Here is a 12,633-nt window from a genome sequence, read left to right as displayed (position 1 = left end):
ACCCCACAGGGGCGCGTCCCACTGGGCTCCATTCAGACGGGCCTCGCCCGGGCTGTGGGGCCATCCACACATACAGAAACCGCAGTCATGGCGCCTCGGGTGAGGGGCGGGTGGAAAGGGCCCGGAGGGAACTTTCTCGGGTGCCGGCCGTGCTGACCCCTTGACGGGGGTCTCGTTTCAGGGTGTCTTCTTGTTCAAAACTCACTGAACCGCACGCTTCAGGTGCACGCAGCTTACTGATCATACCGACATTTTTTTTAGAAAAGATGAGGGGCCGGCATGCTCCCCTGGGACCCCTGCAGGCTGGGGAACAGAGGGGATGAGGCTGACGTGGCCCATTTGGGCTGTCCCAGCAGGGCCCTGGCACACGGGGCGAGAAACTTGTGTCTGGCTGAGTTGGGGTGGAGGGTCCTGGCCGGCTTCTAGGAAAGGGGCGGGGCTGACGTCTGTGAACCGCCTGGCTGTGCCGGGTGCTCCGCCCACCCGAGGCCCCCTCCCTCTCTGTCCCTGACAGCCTGCAGACTGCTAGCTGCCAGGGGGTGGGGCACACTGCTCTCCATGACCACGGAGAGATGTCCAGAGAGCACACTGTGCCATGCTCGGCTCTGAGCACCTCCGAGGGAGGCTTTTAGAGGGATCTTCCAGGATGTGCTAGGCCCCCCACTCCCTGCCAACCGGCTCCCTCCAGGGGCCGTTGGGTCAGGGGACCCTGCTCTGCTGGGCGAGGTCCAGCACAGCGGCAGGGCCAGCAGGACAGGCAGATCTGTGGTGACACTGGACTCCTGCCCACCCTGCCCTCCCCTGCCACCCCCAGTGACAGACAGGGCCCCCAGTTCTCCACCGCTTGTTCTCTTGTGGTCCCCTTCTCTTCTCCCTGCCTCTGCTCTCCATGGAAACTCACCCACAGCCTCTGCTCAGAACCAAAATAAAAAGGGAAGTAGAGCAGCCCACCCCAGCCCCCACCTCTGCCCCTGCTAAAAATAGAGGCGGCCTCTGCGTGGGGCGTGTGGGCTTCTGGGGAGGCCGCAGCTCTGTAGCCTGGGCATCTTCTGGGGCCCGACAGGCGTCACACTGGAGGAGAGGGGGTCTGAGAGGAGCTCGGAGGGACCCCTCGGGCCGGGGCACAGCTAGTTTGCAGACCCGTGAGTACATTTCCCAGGGAGCCGGTCCTCTCGCTCCGGGGCAGGCGGGTGCTGAGCTGGAGGAGCCACATCCTCGCGCAGAGGGACCCCCACCGCCAATGCCCCTGCCGTCGTCCGCACCATGCGCTCTCCTGGCTTCACGCGCCTTCCTTTTCATTCCGTAACCTCTTCAACAACATGGGTCCCCTCCCCCGGGGGCTGGGCATCCAGTCTGTGCTCAGGGCCACAGCTGAGCCAGAGGGGGCTCTCGGCAAATGCCCGATCCCGGTTTGGACAGAACGCTCCTGTTCTGCTGGCTGGTTTTGCTAACTTTCCTCCAGTGAAAACGGTGCCCAGGCCGAGCCACAGCTGAGGGCACAGGGGTGTTCCTGGGGGAAGGAGTGAGATTCCCATGACCTCCGCCGCGTGGAGAGGAAGTGGGTAAAGCGTCTGGTTCCAGGAGCCGGGCCCCCGGCCTTTACGTGAGCCCCGCAGCCCTGCCCTGTGCAAGATCCCTGCCCTCCCCGAGGAGCACCTTTCGGTCACATCCCCAGAGGTTCAGGAAGATTCCGCCATCTGCAAAGAAATACGCCAGTTGTGAACCATCCAATAGTCCTACCCAGGCCAGCCCTTCCCACCAGCAAAGCTGCTGGGTAGACGACCCAGGAGGGAGACCCAGACCCCCAGTGTGGGAAGAGAGGCCCAGCATGGGGCCGGCAGCCCACCCCAGAGGCAGAAGGACCGGGCCCCAGAGGGAACCTCACCCCCAGCCAGGATCCCTGGGAGGCACCTCAGGAGGAGCTGGGTTTCCTAACGAAATGCTTCAGCTGATCCTGTGGACTTGAAGAACACTTCGCAGCCCCGGCCCGGGCAGGGGCTGGGGGGCAGGGAGTATTGCTCCCCAGGGACCCACTCCTCTGTTCATAGCCAGACTGACGTCACTGGTTTGAGGAAGTGCACCGGAGTGTAGCGCTGTCCTTTAAAGCAAGGAGCAGGTGGCTCATTCCTGGCATCTCAAGGTCACCCAGCAGGTTAGCCTCCCTGGTGGCAGAAGTCCCACCACGTGGGTCAGAGGACACCCCGACCTGGTCCATAACGTGTGCGCGTGTGATGCCAGGTGGCTGGCCTCCCAGCCGGGCCTCCTACTCGAGTCCTCACTCGCCAGCGAGAGCAGATCGGTGACCATAAGGGCAGCCAGGTCATTCTGAACAAACGCCCCCACCCCAACCCACTGCTCTTGGGTGCCAGGGGGCAGTTTGGACGGTGCCTTATTTAATTACTGGTGGTTTGATCACTTGGCAACCCCCCCCCAAGGCTTTCTGGTGTGCATCTGATGTGTGAGAGCTTGCACGACAAAGGACCTGCAGACTGTCTGCGAGCAGGCAGCTTCCCGGGTTCCTCTCTGTGCGGCTTTTGGGGACTCGGTAAAGTGTTTCCATCATGACTGTGGAGGGAGCATGAAAACAGCGGAAAAACACAGTCTCGACTTTCTGGTGCATGGTCATAGAGAAAGTGAAAGGCGACACCCACCAGCCTCCAACCCCAGCAAGTTCATTCAAGGCCCTTCCACACACAGAGAAAGGGTTACGAGGGAGGTGAGGGGCAGAGCCCTCCTTGGAAGGCACGTTGGTGTATTTTGAGATGTTTTTCGTTCGACTCTCCCGGTACGTGGAAAATGTGACTCCTCGGTTTTTTGTTTTTTGGTTTCTTTTGCATCTCAAGCTCACAGCGTTCGAGCCGGTGAGCTGGCCTTTGGGAAATCAGTCAAGTTCATGGGCAAGTTGCTAAGCTCTCGGGGAGCTGTCAGGAGGCGGGGTGACCGACACCCAGCTGCTCCGACAGGCAGGAGCCTGCCTCCTCTTTCACACCCGCGCTGCCTCCCGCCCTTTGCTGGGACTTGCTTCACTTCTCCTCCCTGCCCCTGGCCGTGCACCTGTGCGAGCTAAATCGAACCCTCAGTTCCTGTTCCCTTTTCTCTGCCCTCTCGTCTACCCCCCGCCCCGCCTGCCCATGCTGCCTCTGCGGAGCGGCGTCCTGGACCAAGCAGCCCACAGAAGTCCCCCTCCTGACTCCCACGGCTTCCAGAACCTCAGATTTAAAAGCCACCAGAAGGCCACCGTGAGGGCTCCGGGCCCCCCTCACCCTACACTGTCCTCTCCCAGTCCTGGCTCTGCTAGTCCCCCTCCGAGTCGAGGATGCTTTCCCACAGGGCTGCTTGCTGGCCGGGGTTAGCGCTGGTTCCGAATCTGACACTGCACAAGCCATCTCAGCTGTTGTCATGTATCTTATGTCACTGATTGAAGTGACATTCTTGTAACAAAGTTTGCCACTGCAAAGTGGACTGTCGGTGGTTTTCAGCACCTTCACGGAGTTGTGCAAACACCCCCTCTACCTCATTCCCCAGCATGGGCGCACCCCAAAGTGAAGCCCCAGATCCAAGTGGCCAGCCCCACCCTCTCTCTGTGAGCCCCTGGCCAACGCCAGCCCATGCCCTGTCTCCGAGGAGTCCCCTTTTCAGGACGTTCCACAGTCCCCTTTGCAGCCCTTTGAAATGTGGGGCTGCAGGGGTGATGCGTAAGGAGGGGCCCCCTTCCCCGAGAGAGCTGTTTGTTTTGCCTTAGGTGTGAGGCGGGAGTCCCATCCGGCGCCTCTCACTCCCCCTTCTCTCTGCCTCCCCCTCGGACGCCTAACCCCTAACGTCTAATTGGATTTGTCCAATTAGAAACCTGTTTTCCCAGTGTAGTGCAGGCTCTAGGGATGAGTTAACTGGCTCCCTTGCCAGCTTTTGGGCAGAAGCTCCAGGACACAGAGTCTGACCCCCGCCCACCCCTGTGCCGCCTAATCTCACAGGAACCTCCTTGCCGTGAAACCTCAGCAATAAGAGCTTTGATGTGGGCATCCTGCTTTTTGCTCCGACGAGTGTCCCAGGGAATGGTGGCGTTGCCACAAGACGTGAAGAAGAAGGGGAGGGGAGGGGAGGCAGATCGGGCGTCTAGACTCTCCGAAAACTGGGTCATCGGTGCCAGAAGGCCTGGGAGGTGGGTGTCACTATTCTTTCCTGCAGAATAGTGAGACACTCAGCTTATTTTCCTGCCCGGCTGAAAACCCAACTCATTGCTGGACCCTGTGGTCTCCCATCGCCGGCGTCTCGATTGCCTGTGTTCTCCTGGGCCACACACGCACAGTCCAGCACGGTCCTAGGGGACAGGACCCCGCGTGACCGTGCAGAATCTGTGGAGCGGGGTTTCCCAGCTTCTCGGAGCCCGGGCCATCTTTCCCGAGGCTCCGCCCGCCTCCACCGCACTGCCTGTTGCGGGCTTCGTGCCCGGGTCATTCTGTCCCCCTCTGAGACTGAATGAGGGCCCGCTGTGCCTCAGACACCCGCAGACACCACGGCCCCTGATTGTCAAGGCAGGTGTCCCTGAAGGCGAGCTGGTGACGAAGCGTCTGTCCCCTTCCTGTTACCTTTCACCTCCGGGGAGCGACGTGCGCGAGGCTCCCTCCCTGGGACGCTGGCTCAGGCCGAGCTGACTGCATCCAGGGAGCCGCCTCCCCACGAGCCAGACAGAGCCCCGGTGCCAAGAACGGGCTCCCCTTGTCACTGCCAAGGTCTCTGGGTCCTGGCAGTGACCCCGGGAAGGAGCACACAGCTCAAGTCCGTTGCTGCCCCAGCAGGGAGGCGATGTTGGGGGACAGCACCCCACGGAGCATTCTTCAGACAGCGTCCAGAGCAGCCGGCCTTTCTGCACGGCGCCCAGTCCTGGTGGCTCTGTCCCTGCAGGTCAGAAATCTCGGGGACATGGGTTCCAGCCTCTGGTCCGTGACCTACTGGGAGAGCAAGACAGACCGGCACTCAGACCCGAGATGCAGGCGCAGCACAATGAGCCAGGGACAGATGAAGGGCAGGTCACCACACCTGTGGATGGTGGTCTCACCCGCAAAGGGAAGGAGCTTTGACATGGGGAGGGGATCTGGCGCTTCTCCATCAGGCGTCACTTTATGAATATTAAACGCCTATTGCACAAAAGTTTTGCAAGGCCCTGAGGCGTACTGGAAATAGGAACTGGGTCCTGCCCCAAGGATAGTAAGCAACAGGATAGACAGACAGATGCTTCCGGAGGTGATTCCAGAAGACTCTGGGGCAGACGCTCCAAGTGTCATCAGGAGTTCGCCGCTGGCCTCCTCGGGTTGACTCGGTGACATCGGGTGCCCCTGTGTGCACCGCAGAAGTTGGAAGTGTGGGTGCTGCTCGTCCAGTCTACACACCCACAGGGGCTCAGGGCGGTGGAGCAGGGTGCCTGAGGCCACCCAGCGGCGAGCACCAGAACCCGAGTCCGGGCCAGACTCTCTGCCCCCAGGGCCAGGTCCTGTCCCCGAGAGCACAGAGGAGGCCGGCAGTAGGACAGTGTCACTTCACCCCCAACCAGCACAGCATGCTGTAGCTTCTTAGGGGTGGGAGCTCCCTGTTCCTTGCGGGGGGTGGGGGGGGGTGTCCTGCCCATGGGATCCCAGCCCCTGGCTCTCTGAATTGACAGAAACCACCCACCTTAACAAAGTCACTGCCACCCAGCCCTCAGACCTCCTTCTTGCCCTCACACTTCCCTCCCCGCCAGTCTTCTGCTGCCTGGAAATGTGCCCAGTGACCTGACCTACAAGAAAACACGGCTCTGACCTCGAGTCCCAGGCACCTTGGGGCGACATGAGGAAACCCAGGCTGCTGCCTCCCACACCAGGGTCTTGACCAGACCTGAAGGCCTTTGGAGAAAGATGCCCTGTCCCCTGTGCCTCTGGGGAAGTCAGAGCTGCACAGAGAAGGAAGCACTCCGCCCCTGCACAGCCATCCTGTTCCCGTGTAAGAAAACCTGAATCTGCATTTTCTGGATACTGACCTTTGGGTCGATTGAAATCTAACATCGGCAGAGTTATTTTCAGATACACAAAAACGTGTGTCGAAGTGTTACCCCGTTAACCCGTCCCCACGACAGCTGATGAAGTGGGCAGCCCCACCCACCACTGGAAATGCAGTTTAAATTGATCGCCGCGTCGATCCTAAGTGTATTTTCCATGTGTCTCATAAATGCCGAAGGGAGAGACCAGGGCGTGTTCTGTACACAGCTCACCCACCAGGACCGGCTCTGGCCCTGCAGGCCACTACATCTGAGGGGCAGTGGTGGCCTGAGTGACCGGCTCTGCGTCCCCCACTCACTCTGATTGTCTGAGCAAAGACTGACCTTTAAACTGCGGGCCAGAGGCACCCGCCTCGCCTCTCCCTGCCTTCTCTCCTCTGCTCCAAATGCCCTACAGTTGCCCTGTGCCTGGTCCTCACTCGTCCTTCTCTTTTTCCTCCCGATTCTTGTTTCCGGGTGTGGAAATAAGGAATGGCAAAGGGTGGTGGCCAGACATAACCTCACAGAGTGCCAGCCGGCGCATCCGTCTGCCCTGCCCACGCTGAGTTCTTCCCGATGGACGGACGACCGAGCACATTCTGTGACGATGGGATGTTTTTATCATAAAACCCTGGATCATTACAGCATTCCGCTCAAAAAATGTTTATCAAAAACACCACGGGCTGCAGCGTGCGGTTACGAACCGTCTCGAGACCGGCAGGACGAATTCACAGGCAAACCGTGGACTCTCCGACCTGAATGACCGCACGGTCGCGGAGGCTGTGAAGAACAGGCTGATGGAAAGGGATCCCATCAGGCCCACGGAGGAGGTGAAGGGCTGTTTTTGAAAGTCCACGGGGCACCTAAATCAGAACCAGCTGGCGCTCACAGTGACATGACGGACCCCATAGCAAAGACGCAGGTGCTGACCGGGCTTCTGAGGCAGCTGCAGGAAAGAACATTTCCGGTGGCTCAAGTCTGGGGTTCTGCCAGGGCCAGCCACAGCCCCGTGCCGCGCCCCAGGATGGAGACAGGACAGCCTCACTCACAGGCCCGAGGGTGGCAGAACCACGCACCGGCCGCCCGGAGACCTTGGGGACAGTCGGCATGCTGGGAGCACAGTTCTGGGAGGCAGATGGAGCGGAGGCTCCTAAGAAGCCAGTGTGATAAATTGATACACAACTCAGAACAATTTAAATCCGTCATTCCTAACTGCGCTTTTTTAAAAAGCTCTCTGCAGGAGCAGGGGGAGGAATGAGACCGGCAGGGGGAAAGCTATCTCCTTGGGTGACACGGGAGGTGTGCACCCTCCCAGAAATCCTCCATCTGGGTACAGGTCGGAAGCCACTAGGGAATACGTGTGGCCATGTGGCAGGGCCAGGGGTGGGGTCGATGTGGCCAGGCCCTTGGTCCCTGGGTTCTGTAAATGGGCCGTGCCCCACTCCCTACCCCTGGATCATCCTGACTTCCTGCGGATGCCGCCTCTTTTCCTAAAACATAGTGAGTCGAGACTTGTTATTTTGCAGAAAGTACTGGTCCTCTGCCTGAGGCACTGAAAGGAGTGGGTGGAGCCCCTTGAGGAGTTCTGGGTATAAACACTGTGGGAGCCTGGAGCCTGGGGAGGCAGCGGGGATGCTGGGCAGAGCCCTGGGCTGCCAGGAGGACATGCCAGGATGTTGGCGGAGCAGCTTGGCTATAACGGGAGATGGGGGCGTTGGGGAGCACTGGGAAGAACAGGGGCTAAGAGAGAAGTGGTGGGTGCCAGTGGGCGTGGGGGCAGCTGGGAACACGGGCTGAGACGAAAACCAAGAGTGCGTGCTCAGTAGAGGCCGGGCCATGGCAGGAGGGGAGATACGTTGACCAGCCTGTGTGCTGCCGGGAGTGGTGGAGAGCACCGGCGCAGAGTCATCTGTTAGTAACCATTTCCTGGGCTCTGCCTCACTGCCTCGTGGCATCATAAGCCCCCAGAGTCCTGCCACTTATTCCTGTCCCAACAGCACGCCATTCACTGGCCACATTTATTCTTTATTAATCACCTGCTCACCCCGGTTTTGAGTCTAGTAAAAGGAACAAGGACCAATGGACAAACAAGGCAGCAGCAGCTGCTTGGGTTGCAGGGCTCAGATTTCTGCAACTGGACCCAGATGACATTCTTAGACATCTTGGATCTCATTTGTCACAACATATCTGTTAGATGGTTTTCCTAACAGCAAAAAAAAAGAAAAAAGAAAAGAAAAGAAAGAATCCAGAATTTCACATATATGAGGGATTCTATTCTTCTGCGGACCAAGGACTTGAAGGTTAATTCAGACCCAAAGTCCTGGTAGCATTCCAGGCAGCTGTGCTTAGAGTGTAGCCTTTGTCTTCATGGTCACAAGATAGCTGCTGTGCTTCAGAGCATTGCATCCATATCCCAGGCAGGAAGATGGGGACAAATAAGAGGCTCTTCTCACCTGAGTCTGCCCCCAACCTACAAGTCTTACCAGAAACTTCCACTTGCATTGCATTGGCCAGGATCATGTTACACAGCCACCCTAGCTGCAAGGGAGGCTGGAAAGAGTTTTTCAGATTGGCTCTGTTATGAAGTAAGAGAGAATGGGTATGGGGTCGGCAGCTGGCAGTGCCTGCCACTCCACTGTGAATTTTAAATGGTAATTGCTGTTTTCAAAATATGTATCAGTGAAGCTCTACTGATTGCTGTACACATGGTAATTGATGGCAAATATTATCATCTCAATATTTCGGTTGAATGAGCTGAGCTAGACAGAGGTGAAAAAGTTAACGGGCTGTCAGGGAGGAATGCTGCCAGGGAGTTTTCCAGCTGCTTCTCCAAGTGCCCTTTAGTGGCAACAAAGGGGAGAGGGGGAGGGGACACGAGAAAGGGACACCTCTGATTCTTTTCCATAAAATTTTAGTTCCCCAGCTGTAACCCCGGGATGGCTGGGGTGCTAAGGTGTCCCCATACTTCCTCAGTCCTTCCTCACAGGCACCAGATGGTTCTTTGAAAACACTGTTTTCCCTCCTTTTTTTTTTTTTTTTTGCCAGAATTCCTTTCAATTAACTGGAGGTTTCATTAGAATAATTAAATCCTCGACCTCCAGCCGCTCCCCCCAGTCATCCAGGCAAATCAGTGAACCTCGATGAGTTCATCTAACCAAATGCTTGGCCCGTTCTGGCCCCACAGCTTGCACACCAGAGACACCTGCTAAGACAAGAAGCATCTGTCCCTCCAGGGTGGTTTTGCAAAGTGCTTGGCACTCTCTGGATTCGAAGGACAAGCAGCCTCCTTGTTTCTTTTATGCAGAATTTTACTTTTACTTATTCACCCAACAAACATACCGAATGGCAACTATGAGTAAGGCCCCGTGCTAGGTTCTGTGCGGAGTCCGAGATGAGGTGGACATGGGGTGGGTAGCAGGGCCACTCGGAACCTGTTTGCTATAAAATGGGGTGGTCGTGTTACTGGGGAGGATCCTTAGGGCGTCTGCCTACAGCACTTACCACACACCTTCTCCTGGAGAGCTGTTAGAGGGTACGCCCCAGCACAACAAGGGGATAAGGCAGTAAGAAGGAAGCTGTGGAAGCCAGCAAGCAAGGAATCTACTTGGTTGGATTAGATGCTGTGTTTCATGAGTGTTATCTGTGACGCTGGCTGGTTACATCAGGGTCAGGTGAGGCGGCGGCAGTGAGGGCTGCCGAGTGGGCATCTCTGCTGGCCTCCTAGCGGCTGTGGGATCTCCCCCTGCTCTCTGATCCGACCTCCTCACTGTAAAATGGGAACAATGAAACCACGCTGCTGGGGAGGTGGAGAGAGGGGACAGCGCTGCCCTGCCCCACGTACAGTGAGCGCTTCTGGCTGACGCAGGGCAAGCTGTCACGTGGCACAGGTCGCAGAAGGTGGAGCCTGGTGAGTGCGAGGCAAAGGGAGGGAACTGACCCTTCGGACTTCCAGGCATCGTTTGTACTGACATGTTGTTCTTTGTTCATTTTTTTACCAAGAGACTACACAGATCATTCGAAGTTAAAAAGCAAAGCAGGCTTGTCATCAGTTCCCAACCTGCCTATCAGCAGCCCCGTCCTCATCCCCAGAGGCAACCTCCTCTACCTCTTCTCGTTACTGTTTTTCTCTGTGATTTACCGCCTTACTCCTAAGTGGCAGGCTTGCATTGACACGTGTCAACACGCCTGTTCTAACACACTGTCGGCACGCCACCAGGTGGAAGAGAATATTGCTGTCTCCTACACCCCACTGCATGCTCTCCCCTCCTCCATTCCCCCAGTGCATTTTTCTAATCCTCACTCAAGGACACTCCCGTTGATCTATAGAGGGGGGGAAGAGAGGGAGAGAAGCACCATCATGAAAAACATCGATGGGTTGCCTCCTACACATGCCCCAACTGGGGACCAAACCTGCAACCTAGGCCTGTGCCCTGACCAGGAATCGAACCCGCGACCTTGCAGTGTATGGGATGATGCTCCAACCAACTAAGCCACACCGGCCAGGACTGTGTTACATTTTTGCAACTAGGTAAATGTTTATATTGAGGCAAGTTGCGTGCTGTAGTTACGTTTCTTTTCTTTTTATTCTTTCCTGGAGTTAATATTGCCTTTCTTTTTCTTTTCATTTGCTAAGATTTTTTTACGTGCCTGTCCTTACTTTTTTTCCCTCTGACCCTCAGACCTGCCCTTTGCTTAACAATATTATTTCCTACATTATCAAACACACGAGATAATCATTCTGTGTTCTCACCCGGCAGCCTCCCTCTAGCGGGCCCTCGATGCTCCTGCCATGAGCTTGCAGCTGCTTTCTGCTGCTTCCCTCTCATCCTGGAACTTTCCTGACACTTCGTCCCCTTAGAGTCCTTGTTTCCTGGGCTCCGTACCTTCCTCTTGATTGTTTGATTCCCTCCTTTCGCTGGAGCGCATCCTCAAGTAGCTTCCTAAGAAAGGCTGCCAGGAAGCCAATGTTTAGAATGCTTGCCTTTCTGAAAATGATATTGTATTTATTTCCACACGTAATAGTTCCGGTGGGTTTACTAGTCTGGGTTTAAAGGATTTTTCATAAAAAATGTGAAGGTATCACCTCACGGCCTCCAAGGATCTGGTGTTGCTGCTGAAAAGCCAGAGGCCACACTGACTTCCAGTCCTTTGCAGGTGACCTGGTGCTTTCTCTCTGAAGCTTCCAGGGTCTCTTATCCACGGGTGGCCTGAAATTTCATAATGATGTTCTGAGAAGGGTCTTTCCCACTGATTGTATCGAGTGCTCAGAGACTCATTGTATCGGAAGATTCACATTCTTACATCTGGAGAATCCTCTAATATTATTTCTCTGATAATTTTACCTCTTAATTTATATTATATCCTCAAAAGACATACAGGAAAGGAAATATAACCTCTGTGATCTCTTTCTAAGGTTTCTTTTTTTTTCTTTTTTTAATTTTTATTTTATTGATTATGCCATTACAGTTGTTCTATTCCCCCCTTCATTTCCCTCCACCCTGCACCACCCCACCCCTACCATTCCCCCCCTTTAGTTTATGACCATGTGTCTCAAGTTCTTTGGATTCTATATTTCCCATACTATTCTTGCCCTCCCCCTATCTATTTTCTACCTACCATCTATGCTACTTATTTTCTGTACCTTCTCCCCCTTCTCCTCCTCCCACTCCCCTGTTGCTAACCCTCCATGAGATCTTCATTTCTATGGTTCTGCTCCTGATCTAGCTGTCCTTTTAGCTTGCTTTTGTTTTAGATGTGGTTGTTAATAACTGTGTGTTTGCTGTCCTTTCACTGTTCATATTTTTTATCTTATTTTTCTTTGATAAGTCCCTTTAGTATTTCATATAATAAGGGCTTGGTGATGATGAACTTCTTGAATTTCATCTTATCTGAGAAGCGCTTTATCTGCCCTTCCATTCTAAATTAAAGTTTTGCTGGATAGAGCAATCTTGGTTGTAGGTCTTTGGATTTCATGACTTGGAATACTTCTTTCCAGCCCCTTCTTGCCTGTAAGGTCTCTTTTGAGATATCAGCTGACAGTCTGATGGGGACTCCTTTGTAGGTGACTGTCCCCTTAGCTCTTGCTGCTTCTAGGATTCTCTCTTTTATTTTAATCTTGGCTAATGTAATGATGATGTGCCTTGGTGTGTTTCTTCTTGGGTCCAACTTCTTTGGGACTCTCTGAGCTTCCTGGATTTCCTGGAAGTCTATTGCCTTTGCCAGATTGGGGAAATTTTGTTTTATTATTTGTTCAAATAAGTTTTCCACTGGTGGCTGTTCCTTTCCCCCTTCTGGTACCCCTATAATTTGGATGTTGGAGCATTTAAAGACGTCCTGGAGGTTCCTAAGTCTCTCCTCATTTTTTTGAATTCTTGTTTCTTCATTCTTTTCTGGTTGGTCATTTTTATCCCCCTTCTGGTCCACTCCTTTGATTTGAGTCCCAGTTTCCTTTCCATTACTATTGGTTTCCTGTGCATTGCCATTCATTTCAATTAGTTTAGCCTTCATATGTTCCTCTAATTTGTGACTAAAATCAACCAGTTCTGTGAGCATCCTGATCACCAGTGTTTTGAACTGTGCATCTGAAAGTTTTGCTATTTCTTTGTCACTTAGATTTATGGGCTCTG

At 54.8% G+C, this 12,633-nt stretch overlaps 1 protein-coding gene across 4 annotated transcripts in view; it reads left to right on the top strand.

Moving 5' to 3' along the window:
- The window catches only part of CARD11 (caspase recruitment domain family member 11), a 74,025-nt gene that overhangs the window by 27,480 nt on the left and 33,912 nt on the right, over window positions 1-12,633 (top strand). The window contains exon 1 of one of the 4 annotated variants that reach the window (XM_037137924.2): window positions 980-1,142. The exons of the other annotated variants lie outside the window; for them this stretch is intronic. The gene's annotated coding sequence lies outside the window, so the exon portion shown is untranslated. Of the gene's footprint in view, window positions 1-979; window positions 1,143-12,633 lie in introns of those variants that run through there. 4 annotated transcript variants of the gene reach the window in all.

This window comes from Artibeus jamaicensis, unplaced genomic scaffold (assembly GCF_021234435.1).
Source record: "Artibeus jamaicensis isolate MK-2021 breed Jamaican fruit bat unplaced genomic scaffold, CSHL_Jam_final scaffold_3151, whole genome shotgun sequence".
NCBI classification, from domain to species: domain Eukaryota; kingdom Metazoa; phylum Chordata; class Mammalia; order Chiroptera; family Phyllostomidae; genus Artibeus; species Artibeus jamaicensis.
Note: the sequence above shows the minus strand (reverse complement) of the source record. Positions and strands in the feature narration are given on the sequence as shown.